Raw genomic sequence first — 4639 nt, forward strand, 5'->3', positions numbered from 1 at the left:
AAGTGTATTAAACATTTTTCTACATTTAGCTCTGATATATACTCTGATATATACTTTAAATTCTATGGCATAGTTGAGCCATAATGGTTCTTTCTTCCTTCTTTATTTTATGAGTGGAAAACATGCAGCAATGCCATGCACAATGGAGATCACTCATAAGTAACCTGAAGATGTGGGGGAAATTTTCTCAGTATACAGTGCACTGTGACAATCCAGCATTCCCAGTGTTGCCGTATATGAGGCCCTAGACACTTAAAATCTAAGCTATTTTTGTGATTATTTATGATTTTCCTCTTTAACAAAAACTTGCACATTATCATTGTATCTGAGTTCTCACTAACTATATGCTCCATTATTTTCAACATTAAAAATTTACACTGCATCACCTTGGGGATGCGTTTGTAAACACTGTAAATCTACCTTTGATTATAGTAGTAAGAAACATTCAGTCCCATCTGTGCAGCATTTAACTGTTACGCTGTATAAGGAAACTTCACACTTAAGAGTAAACCACATTCAGGCAGCAGATGATTGTGAATTAACAACAAATAATTGTGCTTATGTTCAAGATTTATGTTTTTCCTAATTTTAAGGGAAAGAGATAGCGTTGCCTGCTAAGGAAAGAGTTTGGTTTAGCATGCAAGAGCTATAGGGACAATTTGGATGTCCTCCTTTATGTGGAGAAGTAAATTGGTTACACCACTGAATGTTCTGTGTGCTTGTCACCACATCAGTAAAGTGAAAGAAGTAAACAATAATAGTGTTTCAAGTTATGTATCCCAACCGTGCATTCAGCACTGCAGGGATAGTAGAGGAAGAGGAGGTAGAGAAGGCATTTAAAGAGGAAGGTACGATCATCTCGGGCTCTTATTCTATTGTAGCGAGTCATTTATTTCATCTAGTGAAATTCTAGGCTTTTTCTTTAAACAATTCTGCCAAAGAAAAATTATGAAAGCTGCTAGATGTGGGTTTTTTTTCAATCATGGTGATGAATGGATCATTTTAAATCATAGATATTTTTAATCTTCAGTTAACTACAAAGCCTACTACATGTTTTAACATGGAGCTGTAAAATACAAAAGTTCTAGATTTTGTTTTAATATTTGAAATGAAATGGGAAGTTTGTTCAACTGCAGGCTTACAGAACTAGAACTAGCAATTCTCAGTTGCGTGACAAGTACTATTATTTCTGATTAGCAAAACAGTGACTCTTTTGTGACCTCTAGTTAAATCTTAAGCAAAACCAATATTAACTAGAGAGATCATGAAAAACATTGATTTTGTTTGTGTGTATATGCTAGATTTGAAAAAATATACCTTTTACTCTACCACAGTTATATAGGTAATTCTTAAATGTACTCGGATTAGATTAATTTTAATTGGACTTACTGTGTTATTGTACTGAGCAGAAATACATGGGTGGCTCCAATAAACATTTGTCTTTATTTTAAACCTCTTTACTTTTGTTAGCTTATTTGTTTCTGCCTCTGCTTATTTAGAAGATCTGCTGTGCTGAGGTTTTCTTCTGTCCTTTTACAATTCCTCTGCACATGGATATGTCTTCTCTCTTCCTGAAAGACATTTTTCTTTCTTTACTTTGAGGTCTCAGCGTCTCAAACTCAAACAACAATGTGCACAAATTAAAACCAGTGGCTCCATGTGAATTTTATTGATTTCACTCCTCCTTTTAAACTTCTAAGATATCACTTTCATGTTAAAGACCATCCCAAAACAATTACAGAGAAAAGGAATACTGTTGTGATTATTAAGTTTCAGTGATTAAAGTATTCAGGGACAGAAAAAAAACACATAGATCTCTTATTTTTATCAGCTGTGTCCCTGGAACAGAAATAGCTACAAGATGTCTGCATTTGTGGCTGGATTTCTGTGCTCCTCTGAGGCCCATTAATCTGTCAGCTCCACTCAAATTCAACTCATATTTTTAAACTTCAAATATCAGAACACCTAAAAGTACCAAAAATTGATCTTTGTGTCGGCTTTAGTCAGGAATATTCTGTGTACTATCTATAAAATGTAGCACTGAAAACCTAGTTCTCTCTTGATAATATAGATGTATCTTGAGGTTCTCCCATTGCCTAAGGGTCACTGATCACTACTGGGAAAAGAGAACGTCAGCTAAAATGAAGATAAGAATATAGCATTGCCTCAGACTATGTTCACTGCATTTGTATCAGCCGATGTGATTACTAGCATCTACGTTTGGAGTAGTCGGTTAAAAAAAAAAAGTGGAAGATTGCTCTTAGTTTGAAAGAGAAAAAATAAGTTCCAGTTACAGTAAAAGAGGAAACTCTACATTTTAAAATTTTTACCGCTGATTTCTAAATAGATGTAATGCAGCCTTTTTGAACATTATTAATTTTTTTCCCTGAAACTAGAATGTTGACCAAAAAAAGACACAGTATTGCTGCTTTGCTCTGGCTTAGGTTAACTACTGATCCAGTTATATGTACAGTCTGATCATGTCTGTAGTATGAATATGGCCTATAGGTCTTTACTGGATGAGAAAAGCTTGATCTGCAACATAAATCTGCATTCACTCATTTAAGCTGTCTTAAATCTGGAACACTGAATTGAAAAATAACATAGTTCCTTGTGTTAAAGATGATGACATCTTTTTTGCCTGAATGTGACCTTTTACCTTTATTTAAACTTCTGTAACTTCTGTTCTGCATTATTGAAGGTAAGCAAAAACACAAATAAAAGCATTGTTTTATCTACTTATTAACAAGTGTTTGGTTCTTATGAAACTTTTATAAAGATAACATTTTATTTAGTATTTAGTTTATAATAATTATGATTATTATTTTACTAAAAAACTAGGTACCTTACAATTGCAAATAATTACTCTTGGTCTATTCTTAAAATCATACTCTATAGTTCAAATTTATTGAGTCTTTTACAATTCTGCAAAATGCATAGCTTTGGCCACATAGCAAATTATGGCATTATTAATAGGTTCCTTGACTAGAGATTATAAGTCTTTTGTGATGATGTAATGCTAGTAGCACAGTAAATCATTGGATGAGTTACTTGTGTGGCTAGTTTGATCTTTATTTAGAAGAGGTAGATACAAAGCTTGCAGTACAATATTTTTAATTTTTCCTGCAAAGTGAAAGCACAACCATTGTAAGGAAGTGCACTTGCATAGAAGAGGAATTAAATAGATGAAGAATCTAAAACCTAAGGTAATTCCTCCTAATGAATAGGAGAAATGTATTAAATACTGGTACATTCCTTCTAATTATAAAAATTGCACTTAAGTAAGTGAGAATTCTACTTATTTGAAGTTGGCCTCACAGTGAAGATGTTCTAGTTTCATACAGTCTCAAAATGGTATTTTATACTTCTTTTGGATCTTCTCTGGAAACAATGTAGTGGCTGAAAAATACATTGACTATTTAACAATTTATTTAAATAATTCCAAAAGATTTGCATATCTCTGGGTTTTTCTAGTAAAAATAACTTATTTTACATAAGTAGCACTGGTGTTATAAAAGCTGTTTTTATATTGTACTTGACATATTACATATTGAACTCTGCAATAACTATGGGACAATAAATGTTCCTATTCCTAAGTAGTTATCATTCTATTTGAAAAAAAAAACCTCATAAATAGAATATGTAAATAAATCGTGTACCAGTTCTTCAAGTGTGTATTATATAATCAAACATTTTGATCTTTAAGTCTCCCTACTTTAAATAATTATTAAGTTAGGACAATTCAGACAAGTTCAAGATCAAAAAACCAACAATTTTACAAAGTATTACTTACTGGAATAATTTTAAAAAGTCTAGAAAGGTATGTACATTTATCATCATATCATTTTTGACCCTTACCTTTATCCAGACTGGACAAAGGACAATATTAAGGGGCATAATTTTCATCATTTCATGTGTCCCTGAAAATTATCTTTCATGTTTTATTTTTTGTTATAGTGGATTCTTACAGAGACAATATATGTGAATTGGAAACTCTATATTAGTCAATATGTTTTAGAGTATAGGTTCAAAGGGACTGTGAATTGGTAGATTTTAAAGCATAGGTTCATAGGGACTGTGGGTTTGACCTTCTGTATTTTTTGTATTGAATCTTGTCACTACTTAAAATTAATGTTGATAGTGGTGGTTGTAAGCTATCACGACTTCTTAAGAAGTTTCTTAAGATTAATTACAAGAGACATTTTGTTTCCACTGAAAGGGAAACTCAGTGAATCTGAAGGAAAACTCAAGAAACAAATCTTGATCTGATGCAATCAAGAATATATATATATTTGGTATTGGGAATTGAACTCAGGACCTTGTGCTTTCCAGGCATACATTTGTGCCACTGAGCTATATCCCCAGCCCCAATCAAGAATACTCTGAACTAAATGAGTAGATAACACTTGTGTGCGTGCGTGCGTGCGTGCGTGCGTGTGTGTGTGCGTGTACACTGGTGACTGAAGCCAAGGGTTCACACATGGTAAGCACATGCTGTACCACAAGCTACGTTCTGGTCCCAGATAACATCACCTTTTTAAATAATGCACTTCTGCAGCCTGCTATTTTTTGCACTAAGTCAAAAGGATAAAAAATATTAAATCCAAACATTTCAAAATGTTTTTTTTTTTTTTTTTTT

The 4639-nt window shown here is 32.8% G+C and overlaps 1 protein-coding gene and 1 long non-coding RNA gene across 4 annotated transcripts in view; one reads left to right on the forward strand and one right to left on the reverse strand.

The window, feature by feature from the left end:
- Nucleotides 1-4639, forward strand: part of Adamts19 (ADAM metallopeptidase with thrombospondin type 1 motif, 19) — a 232925-nt gene that overhangs the window by 208793 nt on the left and 19493 nt on the right. The window lies entirely within an intron of this gene.
- LOC106148104 overlaps nucleotides 1391-4639 on the reverse strand; it is a 35305-nt gene continuing 32056 nt past the window's right edge. The window contains exon 3 of the long non-coding RNA XR_001233264.1: nucleotides 1391-1571. This is a non-coding gene — a long non-coding RNA (uncharacterized LOC106148104). The remainder of the gene's footprint in view (nucleotides 1572-4639) is intronic.

This window comes from Chinchilla lanigera, unplaced genomic scaffold, assembly GCF_000276665.1.
Source record: "Chinchilla lanigera isolate Chin_1 unplaced genomic scaffold, ChiLan1.0 scaffold00014, whole genome shotgun sequence".
In the NCBI taxonomy this organism is placed as follows: domain Eukaryota; kingdom Metazoa; phylum Chordata; class Mammalia; order Rodentia; family Chinchillidae; genus Chinchilla; species Chinchilla lanigera.